This window comes from Orcinus orca, chromosome 15 (assembly GCF_937001465.1).
Source record: "Orcinus orca chromosome 15, mOrcOrc1.1, whole genome shotgun sequence".
NCBI classification, from domain to species: Eukaryota; Metazoa; Chordata; class Mammalia; order Artiodactyla; family Delphinidae; genus Orcinus; species Orcinus orca.
The window spans coordinates 61,503,935-61,525,316 of NC_064573.1; the positions used below are offsets into that span (position 1 = coordinate 61,503,935).

At 38.2% G+C, this 21,382-nt stretch overlaps 1 protein-coding gene and 2 pseudogenes across 8 annotated transcripts in view; all 3 read right to left on the minus strand.

Moving 5' to 3' along the window:
* SPIRE1 (spire type actin nucleation factor 1) overlaps window positions 1-21,382 on the minus strand; it is a 204,324-nt gene that overhangs the window by 171,459 nt on the left and 11,483 nt on the right. The gene's annotated exons all lie outside the window — the stretch shown is intronic.
* On the minus strand, window positions 883-7,167 carry LOC125961307 (ATP synthase subunit a-like; annotated as a pseudogene).
* Window positions 7,417-8,499, minus strand: LOC117203725 (cytochrome c oxidase subunit 2-like; annotated as a pseudogene).

The following is a 21,382-nucleotide window of genomic DNA, read 5'->3' on the forward strand; positions in this document are numbered from 1 at the left end:
AGAGAGGTATCTCAGGTACTTCTTCTATCCCCAGACTGAAGCTCCTTTAGATACAGCACCATAACTGCCATCTATATCCATTTGCCCGAATATGTTACTTATCCTCTATCAAGATTGGGTATACCTGATTTAAACTATAAAAACTCCCTAGGCACACATTTTTAGCTATTTAACCTTTAGTATATATATATATAGTGTGTGTGTGTGTGTGTGTGTGTATATATATATATATATATATATATGTATTATACCTATGAGTAAAATATAGGGTTGGCCAAAAAGTTCGTTCAGGTTTTTAACCAACCCAATACTAAGTTCTTTAAATGCAAATGGAATCAAAATGACTATTAACTGCCAAAGGAGGTCAGAGTTAGGGATCAACTATCATTAGAAATTTTTTTTACAAATTTTAATCATTTAATCATTCCCCACCAATAAAATTTAATTTTATACACATCAGAAAAAAGAGTAACCAAATGTTTCATCTAAGCTATGTCTTATCTTACAGTTCTCAAATGAAATTGGTTTCAACAGTTTAGGGGAAAAAGTTATATTTACATTCATTTTATTATTAATGTAAGTAAGCCCCCCAAAACTCCCAAGGATTTAAAGAGGCTAAATTAACTTATGAGTAAGTGAATATCAAACAAGTTAGAAAGTGATAAAGTGAAAGAAAGCTAAATTCAAGAATACTATATGATTTTTTAAATTTAAAACTAGTATAAGTGGTGGTCAAACACTAACTTTCCCTCACATTTTTTTTAACATCTTTATTGCAGTATAATTGCTTTACAATGGTGTGTTAGTTTCTGCTTTATAACAAAGTGAATCAGCTATACATATATCCCCATACCTCCTCCCTCTTGTGTCTTCCTCCCACCCTCTCTATCCCACCCCTCTAGGTGGTCACAAAGCACTGAGCTGATCTCCCTGTGCTATGCGGTTGCTTCCCACTAGCTATCTATTTTACGTTTGGTAGTATATATAAGTCCATGCCACTCTCTCACTTCGTCCCAGCTTACTCTTCCCCCTCTCTGTGTCCTCAAGTCCATTCTCTACGTCTGTGCCTTTATTCCTGTCCTGCCCCTAGGTTCTTCATAACCTTTTTTATTTTTTTTAAGATTCCATATATACGTGTTAGCATACGGTATTTGTTTTTCTCTTTCTGCCTTTCTTCACTCTGTATGAGAGACTCTAGGTCCATCCACCTCATTACAAATAATTCAATTACGTTTCTTTTTATGGCTGAGTAATATTCCATTGTATATATGTGCCACATCTTCTTTATCCATTCATCTGTCAGTGGACACTTAGGTTGCTTCCATGTCCTGGCTATTGTAAACAGAGCTGCAATGAACATTATGGTACATGACTCTTTTTGAATTATGGTTTTCTCAGGGCATATGCCCAGTAATGGAATTGCTGGGTCATATGGTAGTTCTATTTTCAGTTTTTTAAGGAACCTCTATACTCTTCTCCATAGTGGCTGTATCAATTTACATTCCCACCAACAGCGCAAGAAGGTTCCCTTTTTTCCACACCCTCTCCAGCATTTATTGTTTGTAGATTTTTTGATGATGGCCATTCTGACTGGTGTGAGGTGATACCTCATTGTAGTTTGATTTGCATTTCTCTAATGATTAGTGATGTAGAGCATCCTTTTATGTGTTTGTTGGCAATCTGTATATCTTCTTTGGAGAAATGTCTACTTAGGTCTTCTGCCCATTTTTGGATTGAGTTGTTTTTTTGATATTCAGCTGCATGAGCTGCTGGAAAATTCTGGAGATTAATCCTTTGTCAGTTGCTTCATTTGCAAATATTTTCTCCCATTCTGAGGGTTGTCTTTTCGTCTTGTTTATGGTTTCCTTTGCTGTGCAAAAGCTTTGAAGTTTCATTAGGTCCCATTTGTTTATTTTTGTTTTTATTTCCATTTCTCTAGGAGGTGGGTCAAAAACGATCTTGCTGTGACTTATGTCATAGAGTGTTTTGCCTATGTTTTCCTCTAAGAGTTTGATAGTGTCTGGCCTTACATTTAGGTCTTTAATCCATTTTGAGTTTATTTTTGTGTATGGTGTTAGGGAGTGTTCTAATTTCATTCTTTTACATGTAGCAGTCCAGTTTTCCCAGCACCACTTATTGAAGAGGCTGTCTTTTCTCCATTGTATATTCTTGCCTCCTTTATCAAAAATAAGGTGACCATATATGCATGGGTTTATCTCTGGGCTTTCTATCCTGTTCCACTGATCTATATTAGTTTTTCTGCCAGTACCATACTGTCTTGATTACTGTAGCTTTGTAGTATAGTCTGAAGTCAGGGAGTCTGATTACTCCAGCTCTGTTTTTCTTTCTCAAGATTATTTTGGCTATTCAGGGTCTTTTGTGTTTCCATACAAATTATGAAATTTTTTGTTCTAGTTCTGTGAAAAATCCCATTGGTAGTTTGATAGGGATTGCACTGAATCTGTAGATTGCTTTGGGTAGTAGAGTCATTTTCACAATGTTGATTCTTCCAATCCAAGAACATGGTATATCTCTCCATCTGTTTGTATCATCTTTAATTTCTTTCATCAGTGTCTTATAGTTTTCTGCATACAGGTCTTTCGTCTCTTTAAGTAGGTTTATTCCTAGGTATTTTATTCTTTTTGTTGCAATGGTAAATGGAAGTGCTTTCTTAATTTCACTTTCAGATTTTTCATCATTAGTGTATAGGAATGTAAGAGATTTCTGTGCATTAATTTTGTATCCTGATACTTTACCGGATTCATTGATTAGCTCTAGTAGTTTTCTGGTAGCATCTTTAGGATTCTCTATGTATAGTATCATGTCATCTGCAAACAGTTACAGCTTTACTTCTTCTTTTCCAATTTGGATTCCTTTTCTTTCTTTTTTTTCTCTGATTGCCTTGGCTAGGACTTCCAAAACTATGTTGAATAATAGTGGTGGGAGTGGGCAACCTTGTCTTTTTCCTGATCTTAGTGGAAATGGTTTCAGTTTTTCACCATTGAGAACAATGTTGGCTGTGGGTCTGTCATATATGGCCTTTATTATGTTGAGGTAAGTTCCCCCTATGCCTACTTTCTGGAGGGTTTTTATCATAAATGCATGTTGAATTTTGTCAAAAGCTTTTTCTGCATCTATTGAGATGATATGGTTTTTATCCTTCAGTGTGTTAATATAGTGTATCACGTTGATTTGCGTATACTGAAGAATCCTTGCATTCCTGGGATAAACCCCACTCGATCATGGCGTTATGATCCTTTTAATGTGCTGTTGGATTCTGTTTGCTAGTATTTTGTTGAGGATTTTTGCATCTATATTCATCAGTGATATTGGCCTGTAATTTTCTGTTTTTGTAGTATCTTTGTCTGGTTTTGGTATCAGGGTGATGGTAGTCTCGTAGAATGAGTTTGGGAGTGTTCCTCCCTCTGCTATATTTTGGAAGAGTTTGAGAAGGATGGTGTTAGCTCTTCTCTAAATGTTTGATAGAATTCGCCTGTGAAGCCATCTGGTCCTGGGCTTTTGTTTGTTGGAAGATTTTAATCACAGTCTCAATTTCAGTGCTTCTGATTGGTCTGTGTATATTTTTTTCTTCCTGGTTCAGTCTCAGAAGGTTGTGCTTTTCTAAGAATTTGTCCATTTCTTCCAGGTTGTCCATTTCATTGACATATAGGTGCTTGTAGTAATCTCTCATGATCCTTTGTATTTCTGCAATGTCAGTTGTTACTTTTACTTTTCTAATTCTACTGATTTGAGTCTTCTCCCTTTTTTTCTTGATGAGTCTGGCTAATGGTTTATCAATTTTGTTTATCTTCTCAAAGGGGGGTTCAGTATTGATGTGATTCGTAATATGCCGTAGCCCCCGAATTTTAGTAATGTGGCTGCAAGGACTATAGAGCCTGCGATGAGAGCTTCTACATGTGCTTTGGGTAATCAAATGTGGAGGCCATAGAGGAGTATTTTTACTACAAAGGTTATCATGCAGGTCAGTCATATAAAGACGTTGGATCAGAGTTGCATAGTGGTAAGGCTCAGTATTGAAATACGAGGAAATTCAGAGAGCCCGTGGTGTTTTGTATGTATACTAATGCCACTAGCAGTGGGAGTGATCCAACTAGTGTGTAGAATAAAAAAGTCCTGCAGTAAGGCGTTCTGTTTGGTTACCTCAGCAGGCGATGATAATAAGGGTAGGAACTAGTGTAGCTTCAAATATAATGTAAAATAGCATTAGTTCTGTGGTGGTAAATGTATGATTAAAAATGTTTGTAATATGATTAGTATTGTCAAGTATAATTATTTTCGGATTAGTGGTTCTTTGAGTAGGTGAGATTGACTGGCTATTAGTATTACGGGAAGGAGCCATATTGTTAGGACCAGTAATGGTGCGGATAGGGAGTCAGAGAAGAATACTAACGAGAAGTTAAAGCTACTGTCACTGAATTGGTTAAGAAGAAGTAGGCTTGGGCTTCCCAGGTGGCCCAGCGGTTGAAAATCTGCCTGCCAATGCAGGGGACACAGGTTCGAGCCCTGGTCCGGGAAGATCCCACATGCCACAGAGCAACTAAGCCCGTGCACCACAACTACTGAGCCTGCGCTCTAGAGCCTGTGAGCCACAACTACTGGAACCCATGTGCCACAAGTACTGAAGCCCACGCGCCTATAGCCCATGCTCTGCAACAAGAGAAGCCACCACAATGAGAAGCCCGTGCACCACAACAAAGAGTAGCCCCTGCTCGCCACAACTAGAGAAAGCCCACGCGCAGCAACGAAGACCCAACACAGCCATAAATAAATAAATAAATAAATAAATAAATAAATAAAGTTTTAAAAAAAGAAGTGGGCTTGTGAAACTAATTAGTAGGCTACGGGTTGTGGAGTTAATTCAGATGATGTTGCTTTTTGATAATCAAGTTAGGGGTATTAGTATGACTGTAGGAATAATAAATTTCAGCATTGGAGGAGGTTGAGGTTTTGTACATAATCAGTGCCATAGGTATTTGATACTACTACTAGCAAGGCTAACCCGAGTGCTGCTTCGCAGGCTGTGAACACCAGCAAGATGACTGGTATTATGCTGGCTAAAGTGTGAATTTAGGATTGCTAGGGTCGCCAGGATGAATAGTGATAATATTATGCCTTCTAGACATAGCAGTGAGGATATTAGGTGAGACTAATATATTAGTAATCCTATGAGGCATATAGTAAACACTATAATAATATTTATATGTACTAAAGACACTTGGTAATTATGGGTCTAATCATAATCTAATGAGTCAAAACCACTTGTTTTGTTTTAAACTAAATACCATATTCAGCCCACTCCAGTCCCTTTTGAGTTCACTTGCAGGCCAGGCTAATTGCCAATAATTAAAAGTAAAGCCATGGTGAGTACTGTTTTTAGGTTGTTTGTTTGGGTTGCTCAAGGGAGGGGCAGTAGGAGAGCAATTTCTAGGTCAAAAAGGAGGAATGTGATCGCTACTAGGAAAAATTTTATGGAAAAACGTAGGCAGGCGGATCCTATAGGGTCAAGTCCGCATTCGTAAGGGCTTGTTTTTTCTGCGTGTTTAGTTGAGGGAGTCAGAAGGCGATGAGTATGAGTAATGAGGCTAGTGTTGTATTTGTTAATAGGGTCAGTATTAAGTTTATTATTCTTTTTCAGGGTGTACCAAAACTAACTGATTGGAAGTCAGTTGCACTAATTAATACTAAAAGAATTATGAGCCTCATCAATAGATAGATACGAAAAGGAATAGTCATACAACATCTGCAAAATGTCAGTATCAAGCAGTAGCTTCAAAGCTGAAGTGATGGTTGGACGTGAAGTGAAATTTTAATTGGCACAGGAAACAAACAATAAGGAAGGTAGATCCAATGATTACATGCAGTCCGTGGAATCCTGTGGCTATGAAGAAAGTTGACCTGTAGACCCCATCTGAGGTCGTAAATGGGGCTTTGTAATACTCTGAGGCTTGTAGGAGTGTAAAATAGATACCAAGAGTAATTGTAATAAAGAGGGCTTAAAGAATATGCTTACGATTTCCTTCCATAAGGCTATGGTGGGCCCAAGTAATAGACACGCCAGAGGCCAATAGCATGGAAGTGTTGAGGAGTGGTACCTCTAAGGGGTTTAGAGGGCAAATGCCTGTTGGTGGCCAGCACCCGCCTAACTCAGGGGTAGGGGCGAGGCTTGAGTGATAGAAGGCTCAAAGAAGCTGGTAAAAAAAGGACTTCTGAGACAATAAATAAGATTATTCCATATCGAAGTCCCTTTTGGACAGTTGGTGTGTGGTGGTCTTGGAAAAGTGCTTTCTCGAATAACATCTCATCATCACTGATGTATTGTTAGAGTGTTAGTTAGTAGGCCTAGTATTAGTAGAATTATTGAGTTGAAGTGGAATCATATGATTAGGCCTGACGTTATGAGAAGGGCTGAAAGGGCTCCTGTAAGGGGTCAAGGACTAGGATTTACTATGTGGTACACATGGATCTGATGGGTCATTATGTGTTGTCATGAAGATATAAGCTTACTAAGAGGGTAAATACATAGCAACGGCGAATTCGAGGATAGTGAGTAGGGTGAGAATAATGAATGTAATGAGAGCTGTGAATGTGCTGATGCTTATTAGCACTAAGGTTGCTTCTCCAATTAGATGTATTAATATTTGACCTGCTGTAATAATGGCCGTTAATCGCACAGCTAGTGCTACCGGTTGGATAAACAGGCTGATAGTTTCGATAATTACTAGCATGGGGATGAGAGGGGCGGGTGTGCCTTGTGGTAGGAAGTGAGCTAACGATGCTTTTGTTTTGTTGCGGAAACCTATAACCACGGTACCGGCTCATAGGGGAATGAATGCCTATTCCCACATTCACTGAGAGCAGCATGGTGGGTGTAAATGAGTGGGGCAGTAGTCCAAGAAGGTTGGTTGACCCAATAAATAGAATGAGTGACATTAGTATTAGTGATCAAGTCTGTCCTTTATGATTATGGATGCTTATTATTTGTTTTGATGTAAGTTGGATTAGTCATTGTTGAAGGGAAATTATGCGATTGTTAACTAGTCGTTTTGATGTTGGAAATAAAATACCTGGGAACATAATAATTAAAATGACTATGGGGAGGCCCATTACTATCAGGGTTATGAAAGGGGCAAACAAATTTTTGTTCATTCTGTTTCTCAAGGGGTAGGTTGTTTTTGCACTTTAGTGAGTGTTGACTCTGGGTTGGGGTAGTAGATATGCTTTGAGACTTTTAGTTGAAATATAATAAATAGTGTTAGAAATATAGATGAAATGGTAATAAATCATGTTGATATATCTCATTATGGCATACCATTAAGGAGAATTTTAGCTCTTGGTCTTTAACTTAAAAGGTTAACGCTAATCTAGCCTCTTAATGAGAATATAACATAGATGCGATCATTTTTCAAAGTATTTTAGAGGCACTAACTCAAGGACAATTGGCATGAAGCTGTGGTTTGATCCACAAATCTCTGAACACTGTCTGTAATAAAAGCCCCGTTGTGTTGATATTAGGGTTGTTTGATTTAGGCGTCCTGGGATTGCATCTGTTTTTAGGCCCAAGGAAGGTACGGCTCATGAGTGTAATACGTCTTCGGAGGAGATTAGTATTCGGATTGTTATTTCTATGGGCAATACTACTCGGTTATCTACTTCTAGCAGTCGTAGTTCCCCTGGTTTTAGGTCTGATGTTGGGATTATATAGGAGTCAAAATTTAGGTCTTTGTAGTCAGTATATTTATAGCTTCAGTATCATTGATGACCTATAGTTTTTACAGTAAGAGACAGATTATTAATTTCATCTATTATGTAAAGGATTCAAAATGATGGTAGGGCAATTAAGATCAAGATAATGGCCAGTAAAATAATCCAGATAGTTTCTACTTCCTGTGCATCTATCGTGCTAGTATGTGCTAGCTTAGTTGTTAGTATTAGTGAAATAATATAAAGAACCAGGGAGCTAATTAAGAAGACAATTATTAGTGTGTGGTCATGAAAGTGTAGTAGCTCTTCCATGATGGGTGATGTTGCACCTTGAAAACCTAGTTGAAAGGGATATGCCATAGAGATATGCAAGATTTCCACCTGTGACTTAACTTTGACAAAGTTACATAAAATTTTACTAATATCTCATTCATGGAGAAAGACACAGCGGTTATGGTGTTGGCTTGAAACTGATAAAAGAGGGTTCGACTCCTTCCTTTCCTGACTACTTTAGATTGAAGTAGGTTGGCTCTTCAAATGTATTATATGGTGGAGGACATCCATTTAGTCACTCTAAATTTGTAGTAGTGAGTTCTACTGTTAGTACTTCTCGTTTGGATGCGAATGCTTCTCAGATAATGAAAATTATCAGGATGACTGCTGTTAATGAGATCAATGAGCCTATTGATGAGATAGTATTTCATGTTGTATAGGCATCTGGGTAGTCGGAGTATTGTCGAGGCGTACCAGATAGGCCTAAAAAATGTTATGGGAAGAAAGTTATGTTGACACCCACAAATATGATTACAAAGTGAACTTTTGCTCATGTTGAGTGTGTATCCTGAGAATAGTGGAAATCAGTGCACAAATCCTCCTATGATAGCGAAAACAGCTCCCACTGAGAGCACATAAGGAAAGTGTGCGACTACATAGTAGATAACATGAAGGACAATGTCTAATGATCAATTAGCTAGGACAATGCCTGTTAGTCTGCTGACTGTGAAAAGGAAAACGAAACCCAGGGCTCACATCATGGCCGGGGACCACTTAATATTATATCCGTGGAGTGTTGCCAGTCAGCTAAACACTTTCACCCTTGTGGGAATGGTGATAATTATAGTGGCTGATGTAAAATATGCTCGTGTGTCAACGTCTATACCCACTGAGACTATGTGGTAGGCTCATACAATGAACCCTAAGAATCCAATTGATATTATAGCTCAGACTATACCCATGTATCCGAAAGGTTCTTTTCTTCCCGAGTAATAGGTTACAATGTGTGAAATCATCCCAAATCCAGGCAGGATTAAAATATATACTTCAGAGTGTCCAAAGAATCAAAATAGGTGTTGATATAAGATTGGTCTCCTCCTCCCGCAGGGTTGAAAAAGGTTGTGTTCAGGTTTCGATCAGTTAGCAATATAGTGATTCCAGCTGCTAGTACAGGTAAGGAGAATAGAAGCAATACTGCTGTGATTAGTACTGATCATACGAATAATGGTGTTTGATACTGGGTTATAGCGGGCAGTTTTATATTGATGATAGTGGTGATAAAATTGATAGATCCGAGAATTGAGGATACACCAGCAAAGTATAGGGGAAAAATAGTAAGGTCAACTGAAGCTCCTGCATGTGCTAAGTTTCTGGCTAAGGATGGGTATACAGTTCAACCTGTACCCACACTGGCTTCAACTATTGATAATGCCAGTAGCAATAAGAAAGAAGGAGGGAGTAGTCAGAAACTCGTATTATTTATATGGGGAAAAGCTATATCGGGTGTTCCAATTATTAGGGGCACTAGCCAATTTCCAAATCCACCAATCATAATGGGTATGACTATGAAGAAACTTATTACAAATGCGTGAGCTGTTACAACTACGTTGTAAATTTGGTCGTCTCCGAGCAGAGTTCCGGGCTGACCTAGTTCAGTATGAATTAATAAGCTTAGGCCAGTGCCTACTATTCTGGCTCAAGCACCAAAGAGTAAGTATAAAGTACCAATATCTTTGTGGTTGGTTGAGAATAATCAGCGGTTTATGAACATAGGTAAAATGGCCGAGTAGGAATTAGACTGTAGATCTAAAGACAGAGGTTAAGTCCTCTTTTTGCCATGTCCCGTGGTGAACTGATCATTTTGAATTGCAAATTCAAAGAAGCAGCTTCAACCCTGCCAGGGCTTCTCCGGGCCTTTTTTTTTTCTCACGGCGGGAGAAGTAGATTGAAGCCAGTTGACTAGCGTATTTAGCTGTTAACTAAAAATTCGTGGGAGATGTATCCCTCCAATCTAGTGAGAATTTAGCTTAATTAAAGTGTTTGATTTGCATTCAATTGATGTAAGATATAGTCTTGCAATCCTTATTAGGCAGGAATTAAGTAAACTGTACTTGCTTAGGGCTCTGAAGGCCCTTGTTCTGATTTAACCTAAATTCCTATTCTAAGATTGACAGTATTGGTGTGAGAGGTAGAAGTATTGTAGATATTACGATTATGGTTGGTAAAAGGATTGTTTGTTTTGTAGAGTCAAATTGTCATTTTATCTTTAAGTTGTTTGTGGAAGGAAAGATGGTTAATGCTGTAGAGTATGTAAGTCGTATGTAGGAGTACAGGTTAAGTAGTGCTGTGGTGGCTATAAGTGTGGGTAAGATAATATTATTGGTTTTTGCTATTTCTTGAATAATCATTCATTTAGGCATAAATCCTGATAGTGGCGGGAGTCCTCCTATTGAGAGAAGGGTGGTCATGGTGAGGGTTGTGATGACAGGTGTTTTGTTTCATGTGTGTAATAGTGATACTGTGGTGGTGGCTGAGCTGTGAATAAATAGTATGAACATAGTGAGGGTTATTATGATATAAATTACTAGGTTTAGGATGGTTATAGTTGGGTTATATAGTAAGATGGCTGTCATTCATCCTATGTGGGCAATTGATGAGTAAGCTATGATTTTTCGGAGTTGTGTTTGCTTTAATCCTCCTCAACCTCTGACTAGAATAGGAAGTATAGACAGAGACAATATTAGGTTTAGATTAATTGATGGTGAGATTTGATAGAGGATTGATAGGGGTGCAAGTTTTTGTCATGTCAATAGAATTAGACCTGCTGTTAATGGGATGCCTTGTGTTACTTCGGGCACTCAAACATGAAAAGGGGACGATCCTAGTTTTATGGCTAGGGCTACTGTTATTACTGTTGATGCTGTTGGATTGAATAATTTTGTGATAGTCCACTGGCCGGACTATCACAGTTAATGATGACTGCTATTATAAGTAGTGTGGATGTCGTGGCTTGTTTTAGAAAATATTTAGTGGAGGCTTCTATGGCTCATGGGTTAAAGTATTTTATTAAAATAGGGATGATGGCTATTATGTTTATTTCAAATCCAATAGTCAGTGGGAGCTGGTTATTATGATTATAGTTCCTAAAATGACAGTTACTAGGATAATGACAGAGATGATGGGGTTTATTAGTACAGGAAGAATATAATCCAACATTTTCAGGGTATGGGTCCGATAGCTTGTTTAGCTGACCTTACTGTAGAATGTAGTGTAATATGGTAGCACGGAGAATTTTGAATTCTTAAGGGTAGGTTCAATTCCTATAATTCTAGAAACAAGAGGGCTTGAACTTCTATTATTTACTCTATCAAAGTAATTCTTTTGTCAGACATATTTATGTTTGTGGGGGAATGCTTGCCGTTATGAATGGTAGTGATACGTGTCATATGCATAGGGCTAGTGTTAGAGGCAGGAAGCTTTTTCAGAGTAGGTATATTAATTGGTCATATCGGAATCGAGGATAGAATGCTCGAATTCATAGGAAAGATACTGTTAGCAATAATGTTTTAACGGTGAAATTAATTGTGTATAGTTCTGGTGTATATGGGTTGTGGAATGCTCCTAGAAATAGGATTGTTGTGAACATGTTTATTATACTGATGTTGGCGTATTCTGCTAGGAAGAATATGGCAAAGGGGCCTGCTGCATATTCTACATTGAAGCTGGACACAAGTTCAGATTCTCCTTCTGTTAAATCAAAAGGGGCTCGGTTGGTTTCTGCAAGGATGGAAATAAATCATATTATGGCTAGTGATCATGATAGGAAGATTAGCCATAGTTGTTCCTGTGTTGTGGCTAGGGTTGATAGGGTAAAGGACCTGTTTATTAAGAGCACTGATAAGAGGATGATTGCCAGTGTTACTTCGTATGAGACTGTGCTACTGCTCGTAGGGTCCCAATTAGTGCATACTTTGAGTTGGAGGCCCATCCAGATCATAGGATAGAGTATATGGCTAGACTTGATATTGCTAGCATGAATAACACTCCTAGATTTGTTGATGAGGGGGTATGGCATGCGTAGGGTGATTCATATTGTTAGGGCTAGAGTTAAGGCTAAGATGGGTGTGATGATAAATATGGAGGTGGAGGATGTGACTGGTTGTAGGGGTTCTTTAGTGAATAGTTTGATTGCATCAGCAATAGGTTGGAGTAGGCCATGTGGTCCTACAATGTTTGGTCCTTTTCGGAGTTGTATGTAGCCTAGGATTTTTCGTTCTACTAATGTTAAGAATGCTACGGCTAGGAGAATAGGAATAATGAGCATTAGGATGTTGATTGTAAACATCTTGTTAGAGAGAGGATTTGAACCACTGGGCATAAAGATTTAAGTTTTATGCAATTACCGGGCTCTGCCACCCTAACTAAACACTGGTCTTGGGTGATTATTTTGTGTTTGCTTATTAAGTTGAGATTAGATCATTAATTGTTTTGAAGACACTTGTTTAAAGTGGGCCTTATTTCTCTTGTCCTTTCATACTGGGAGAAATGCATAATAGACAGAAACCGACCTGGATTACTCAGGTCTGAACTCATCATGTAGGACTATAATTGTTGAACAAACGAACTCTTAATAGCGGTGACACTATTGGGATGTCCTGATCCAACACCAAGGTCGTAAACCCTATTGTCGATATGGACTCTAGAATAGGATTGCGCTGTTATCCCTAGGGTAACTTGTTCCATTAATCTATTTTTTGAATCAATAAGTGATATTATGCTTTGGCTAGTGGGTCTAGGCTTTAACCACTCAGAGGTTTTTTTGTGCTCCAAGGTCACCCCAACCAAAATTGTCAACCCATGTGAAATTTCGTTATTCCTTGGTAGTTTAAGATTATGGTTTTTTGGGCTGATTAACTGAAGCTCCCTAGGGTCTTGTCTTATTTTGTCATCCCCCCCTCTTCACAGGGAGGTCAATTTCACTGATTAAAAGTAAGAGACAGTAAAACCCTCGTGTAGCCATTCACACAAGTCCTTATTTAGAGATCAGATGATTATGCTACCTTTGAATGGTCAGGATACCGCGGCCGTTTACAGCTGTTACTGGCAGGTGGTGCCTCTAATACTGGTTGATGCTGGAGGTGATGTTTTTGGTAAACAGGCGGGGTTTATAATCCATGAGTTCCTTTTACTTTTTTTAACCTTTCCTTGGGTGCACACCTGTGCTGGATTAACAGTGTATTTAATAAATAGTTTAGTGTTGCACTGTATTTATTTACTGTTAATTATCAGTATATTATTAGTTGCAAGGAGAAATACTTCTTGTTACTCATATTAACAGTGTTGCTTCTATAATTTTATAGATTGGTCCAGTAGTAAGACTAGGAGTTGATTTACTTAATATTGGAATTGAGATGGGTTAGTTGTTGAGCTTGAATGCTTTCTTAATTGGTGGCTGCTGTTAAGCCAACTATGGTGTTGCTTGTTTTTACTCTCTAGTTAAGGTTGTACCCATTTCTAAAAAGCTGTACCTTTTTAGACAAACGTTTAAAGATACGTTGAAGCTTATTATGGTTTTTAGTATTATTTAACATTGAACTGAAATTATTTTCCTGGACAACCAGCTATCACCAGGCTCATTAGGCTCGTCACCTCTACTTATAAATCCTCTCACTATTTTGCCACATAGATAAGTTTGTTCTAGTAACGGTTCATAAGTAGCTCATCTGGTTTCGGGTAGTTTAGCTTAAGTTCTCTTTGTTAAGTTGTTGCTAATTAAGTCATTATGCAAAAGGTACAAGGGATAAGCTTTGCTTTTTATTACTTTTAATGTTTCTTTCATCATTCCCTTACGGTACTTTCTCTATAGCGCCATCAACGTCTAAATTTCTATCACTTTAGATGTCCGGTGAATGTTTTATTTGACTAGTTAGTGTTAGTATGGTGGGAAGAGTGTGGGCTAGGCTTAGTTCAAGGCATACATTGGTTATGAAATCTTCTAGGTGTAAATTAGGTGCTTTATTTAAGCTATGCCTTGGTTTATCCAAGCACAATTTCCAGTATGCTTACCTTGTTACGACTTATCTCCTCTCATATAATTGATTAGCATATGTTAATAAACTGTGGCTTTGTCATAGCACTTGAGGAGGGTGACGGGCGGGCGGTGTGTGTGTGCTTCATGGCCTTATTTAATTAAGTGCTCTATTCTTAATTTACTACTAAATCCTCCTTTAGTTTTTAGGTTTCATAAAAACTTTCGTATAGATAAAGGGTATTCTTGGTGTATAAAACGTAGCCCATTTCTTCCCACCCCATAGGTTACACCTTGACCTAACGTTTTTATGTGTTATAGTTGGGCTTACTTTTGCTCCTTTTTAGGGTTTGCTGAAGATAGAGGTATATAGACTGGATTAGCAAGGGTTGGTGAGGTTTATCAGGGTTTATCAATCATAGAAAAGGCTCCTCTAGAGGGGTGTGAAGCACCGCCAAGTCCTTTGAGTTTTAAGCTGCTGCTAGTAGTACTCTGGCGAATACTCTAGTTCTTATGATTATCTGGGTTTAGGGCTAAGCACAGTGGGGTATCTAATCCCAGTTTGGGTCTTAGCTATCGTGTAATCAGGATATGTTAAAGTCACTTTCGTAGTTTATTTTTACTTTAATTATGGCTTTTTACAGCTTAATCAAGGTTTAATTTTATTTTGTATAATTCTTTAACACGCTTTACACCATAATTCTATTAATTCAGGTCAATCGTATGACCACGGTGGCTGGCATGAAATTTACCAACCCTTATTAATATGACTTAGTTGAACTTTTGTTTATGGCTTAATTCTTATCACTGCTGTCTCCCGTGAGGGTGTGGTTGAGCAAGGAGTTGTGAGCTGCTGGTACAGCATGCTTGATACCTGCTCCTTTTAATCTTAGTGATTTAGAAGGCATTCTCACCGGAGTGCGGATATTTGCATGTGTAATTCTATTAAAAACTAACAAAAAGGCTGGGACCAAACCTGTATGTTCATGGGGCTAGCGAGCCCATCTAGACATTTTCAGTGCCTTGCTTTAAGTGTTTAAGCTACATTAACTTGTTACATATAGGTGGTGTTTATATGGTTATGTTGTGTGGTTTGTGTCAGATTTAGTATTAAATTTTTGATAAAATGGCTGGCGAATCTAGGGGGATGTCTATATGGGTGATGAATATCTAAGTAGCTCATTGGTATGATGGAGGGGGGTTTGAGGTTGAGTATATACCTGGAACAAATGCTACATTTGTTCACCAAAAGACATGTTTAATAGTGTTCACAGCAGCATTATTCATAATATCCAATAACTGGATGTCCAAATGCAAGATCCCAAAACTCCAATGTCCATCTAGAGTAGAATGGATAAATTATGGTCTAGTCATACAATGGAATATGACACTAAAATGTGAATGAACAAACTACAACTATATACAACAATGTGGACCAATGTCACAAAGTTCAGAGAAAGAAGTCAGAAATAAGGTAGCCTAATACTGGTTGATTCTATATACTTAAGCTCAAATACAGGCTTAACATATGGCATTAGAAGTCATGATGGTGGTGACTCGGGGTGGTTGGTGACTAAAAAGGTGCACAGGCAGACCTTCTGGGATGGTAGTAATGTTCTGTTCCTTGATCTGTGTCCTGCTAATGTGAGTGTACTCACATTGTGAAAAGTCATCATTTATGATTTATGCACTTTTCTGTTAGTTACATTTTAATTAAAATTTGCTTTAAAAATGAAGACAAAATAGAGACATTTCCAGACTAACAAAAACAGTGAATTCAACAGCGGCAGACCTGCACTAAAGTAAATACTAAAGGGAGCTCTTCAGGCAGGAAGAAAATAATCCCAGAAGAAAGTATAGTAATGTAGGAACAAACAAACAGCACGGAAAGAGCAACTATTTGGAAAAATCCACATGAATATTAAACTGTACAAAAATATTATATTTAAAATCTATGATGAACTAAAATACATGTCAACAATAATAAAAAAGCAAAAGGAGATAAATGGAGTGACGGTGTTCTAAGATCTCTGCGTTGTCCAGAGAGTAATATAACTAGTAATTTATATGAAACTTTAATAAAAAGTCAATAATCTGGGATTTCTCTGGTGGTCCAGTGGTTGAGAATCCACCTTCCAATGCAGGGGGCGCACTTTTATTTCTTTCTTTTTTTTTTTTTTTGCGGTACACAGCCTCTCACTGTTGTGGCCTCTCCTGTTGCGGAGCACAGTCTCCGGACGTGCAGGCTTAGCAGCCATGGCTCACGGGCCCAGCCACTCCGCGGCATGTGGGATCTTCCCGGACCGGGGCATGAACCTGCATCCTCTGCATCAGCAGGCGGACTCTCAACCACTGTGCCACCAGGGAAGCCCCAGGGGGTGCACTTTGATCCCTGGTCAGGGATCTAAGATCCCACATGCCACGGGGCAACTAAGCCCGCACGCCACAACTAAAGAGCCTGCAGGCCGCAACTAAGACCCGACGCAGGCAAAAATAAATAACTAAATATATATATTTTTAAAGTCAATAATCCATGTTGTAAAGCAACTATGAAAAAGAACAGTAAAGGAATATACAATAAGCAAGCTAATGAAGGAAGAAATTTCAACAATTAAAAAATAATCAAAAAGAAGATAAGGAATAGAAAGTTAATACAGAACTGGTGGGACAAATGGAAAGAGTAAGATAATGTGCTTTTAAATTACTGATTTTAAAAATCAGTAATTACATTAAGTGTAAATAAAATAAATAATCCAATTTAAAAGTACATATTGCTATATTAGATAAAAAACAAATCCAAACGATATCCTCCTCGTAAAAGACACACCTTAAATGTAAAAATATAAAAAAACTGATAGTGAAATTATGAAAAGGAATACACCATGCAAACATTAGTCAAAGAAAGCTGATGTAACTTTACAAACGTAACTATAGCCACATTGACAAAAAGGTCAATCCACCAAGACGTTATCACAACTCTAAATTTGTATGCATCTAAAAATATAGTCTCAATATAAACAAAAATTGACAGAATAACCCATGGATCAAAGAAGAAACTACAATGGAAATCAGAAAGATACCTGAATTTAGTGATAATAAAAATGTGATGATATATCAAAACTTCTAGGAGAGTGACATCAGAAATATAGCAGAGTGAAAAACTTCTATTCATCAAAACACACCATTAGGGCTTCCCTGGTGGCGCAGTGGTTGAGAATCCACCTGCCAGTGCAGGGGACATGGGTTCGAGCCCTGGTCCGGAAAGATCCCACATGCCACAGAGCAGTTAAGCCCGTGCGCCACAACTACTGAGCCTGCGCTCTAGAGCCTGCAAGCCACAACTAATGAAGCCCACGCGCCTAGAGCCCGTGCACCGCAACGAAGAGTAGCGCCCACTCGCAACAAAGACCCAACGCAGCCAAAAATAAATAAATAAATTAATTAATTAAAAAAAAACCACACCATTAACAACGTGAAAAGGAAAGCCACAGAGTTGGAGAAGATAACTGCAATACACACAGCTGGCCAATGGTTCGTATCCAGAGTACACAAAAATCAGAACATGTAAAAATAAGGAGAGAGAAAAAACAACAGAAGTAGAGTTGCAGTTACCAGGGGCTGGGGAAGGGGAAAACCAGCAGTTACTGCTTAACGGTTACAGTTTCAGTTTGTGGTGGTGAAAAATTTTGGAAATATATAGTGGTGATGGTTGTACAACACTGTGAATGTAATTAATGCCATTAAATTAAACGGTTAAAATGGTAATTTTTATGTTATATATCTTATAAGAAAAAAACCTAATAGAAAAATGGTCAAAAGACCTGAACAGAAACTTCACAAAAGGCCAATAAACATATGAAAAGGCACTCAACCTGATTAGCCATCAGATAAACACAACTTAAAACCATTAGGAGATATGTACTATTCAAACAGCTAAACTTCTTATTTTTTAATAACATTTCCAAGTATTAGAGTGGATGTGGAGAAGCAGATACACTGCTAGTAAGAAAGGTAAACTGAAACCAGCACTTTGTAAAACTGCTTGGCAATATCTACTAAAACTCAAGAGACACACATGCAACAATCCAGCAAGTCTACTAGATATATACCTAACAGAAGTACATATATATATTCAGAAGTGTCCATAGCAATGTTATTTGAAATAACTAAAAACTTCAAACAATTCATACGTCCACCAACAGCAGAATGGGTAAATCAACTTTGGTTTTTTCATGCAGTTGAATACTGTATAGCAATAAAAACAAACTAAAGCAACATGCAACAACAAGTAATTTATCTCACAAACATGATGCTGAACAAAAGCAGCCAGACACAAAAAACACATAAAGATTCCACACATATAAAGTTCATAAGCAAGCAAGCCAGCCCAACGTATGGTGATAAACTAAGACACTGATTACATGTGGAAGGCTACTTGTAACATTTCTTTGTTCTTAATCAGGTTGGTATTTACGTGATTGTGTCATTAATGATTTGTGCACTTTTCTGTACGTATACTAAACTTCCAAAAAAGTTTTAAAAAGCCCAAGAAAATAAGTTTTGAGGAGGAAATGTCAAAAGAAATTAGATTTTTAGACAGAAGTGGTCAGTGATTTAATTACCTTCAAATAGATACAACATACACCAGAGTCTTTAAGAAATTCTGATTACCAGCCTGTCATCACTAAAACCAAAAAGAGCTGTTGAACTCTCATGCAACTAGATGAAAACTGCTCAAATTGCATAAAAATCCGGTATAACATTTTCTTAATGTATTTTCTTTGTATGATGAGGATAATGCAAGCAGCAAAACAAGGTATCTATTTAAAATTAATAGAATGCCAGTTAGATACTGCCCTGAGAACAGCAGTCTGGACCAGATAAACCAAATAACAAATTCAATGCCCGTGCAGGAAAAAAAAAATCTTGTCTTGTTAAACTACTACTCGAAAACTACTTGTTAAACTACTGCTCGAAAGTAACTACACAGAAGTTAGAATTAGGGAAAATACCACTACCTTTCCTAATAAATACGCATTACTATTTATATACATCAGTATTTTTCTGGTCCCCTAAAATAATCACAATCCCATATAACAGTCAAATACTTAGACAAGACCAAAAACCATTTCCTCAATGATAGATACTTAGTTTTCATCTCTTTTGTTTGTTTGGTTTAAAACATTTTACAAGCATTTTATCTACATGTTACACTTCAGAGCTAAAATGAAAATGCGTAGGAACTTCCCTGGTGGTCCAGAGGTTAAGGCTCTGCACTCCCAATGCAGGGGGCTTGGGTTCGATACCTGGGCAGGGAACTATATCCCACACACTGTAACTAAAGATCCCACGTGCTGCAACTAAGACCCAGCGCAGCCAAATAAATAAATATTAAAAAAAAAAAGTGTGATACCCATTAAAAAAAAGTTAAAAAAGAAAATGCACATTTACAAAATGGGGAACGATTTCAAATCTGGTTGATTGTCAACATTCTGCACAGTTCTGCTGCTATTTTAGGGACACCTCTAGCCCAGAGGTGCCGGAAGTACTTTCAAGAGGGAGGCCAGTGGTCACAAGATTTGTCCCAAACCAGTTTTTTTTTTTTTTAATTCTTTTTTTTTTTTTTTTTTGGCTGCGTTGGGTTTTCATTGCTGCGTGCGGGCTTTCTCTAGTTGCAGACAGCAGGAGCTACCGTGCATTGCAGTGAGCATGCTTCTCAGTGTGGTGGCTTCTCTTGTTGCAGAGCACAGTCTCTAGGCACGCAGGCTTCGGTAGTTGTGGCTCGCGGGCTCTAGAGCGCAGGCTCAGTAGTTGTGGCACACGGGCTTAGCTGCTCCGTGGCATGTGGGATCTTCCTAGACCAGGGCTCAAACCCGTGTCTCCTGCACTGGCAGGAGGATTCTCAACCACTGCACCCCAGGGAAGTGCCCAAACCAGTTCTTGAGCATCTATGCATCTCGGTCAATCCACACTTGACGCCAGGTCACATTTCACTGACCTCCCCTCAGCTCCAGTCCATCCAAGTTTATCCCCAATACAGGCTCCTCTGGCTTCAGTTCCCAGGTATATCTCCTTTCTGATAAACAGTTGGGCAGACTGCTCTCTCCAAGCCTCCCTACTCAACTTGGCTCTATGGTATTTAATAAACAACTGCTAAACAAAGGAATGAATAGAATATACAAGCAGACAGTGGTGGGCAAGCCAGTAAAAGCAAGATACCAGACAGAGATACTTCCCAAATCTAACGAAGTGTGAACAACAAAAACAACCAAAACTTTTACCATTTCAATTTTTCTTCTGTATTGAAAACAAAAGCAGGGCAGAAGCAAGAAGAACTACAGTCCTGCAGCCTGTGGAACAAAAACCACATTCACAGAAAGATAGACAAGATGAAAAGGCAGAGGGCTATGTACCAGATGAAGGAACAAGATAAAACCCCAGAAAAACAACTAAATGAAGTGCAGATAGGCAACCTTCCAGAAAAAGAATTCACAATAATGATAGTGAAGATGATCCAGGACCTCAGAAAAAGAATGGAGGCAAAGATGGAGAAGATGTAAGAAATGCTTAACAAAGACCTAGAAGAATTAAAGAACAAACAAACAGAGATGAACAATACAATAACTGAAATGAAAACTACACTAGAAGGAATCAATAGCAGAATAACTGAGGCAGAAGAACGGATAAGTGACCGGGAAGACAGAATGGTGGAATTCACTGCCATGGAACAGAATAAAGAAAAAAAGAATGAAAAGAAATGAAGACAGCCTAAGAGACCTCTGGGACAACATTAAACGCAACACGATTCGCATTATAGGGGTCCCAGAAGAAGAAGAGAGAGAGAAAGGACCAGAGAAAATATTTGAAGAGATTATAGTCGAAAACTTCCCTAACATGGGAAAGGAAATAGCCACTCAAGTCCAGGAAGCACAGCGAGTCCCATACAGGATAAACTCAAGGAGAAAAATGCCAAGACACACAGTAATCAAACTGGCAAAAATTAAAGACAAAGAAAAATTATTGAAAGCAGCAAGGGAAAAATGACAAATAACATACAAGGGAACTCCCATAAGGTTAACAGCTGATTTCTCAACAGAAACTCTACAAGCCAGAGGGGAGTGGCATGATATACTTAAAGTGATGAAAGGCAAGAACCTACAACCAAAATTACTCTACCCAGCAAGGATCTCATTCAGATTCGATGGAGAAATCAAAAGCTTTACAGACAAGCAAAAGCTAAGAGAATTCAGCACCACCAAACCAGCTCTCAACAAATGCTAAAGGAGCTTCTCTAAGCGGGAAACACAAGAGAAGAAAAGGACCTACAAAAACAAACCCAAAACAATTAAGAAAATGGTC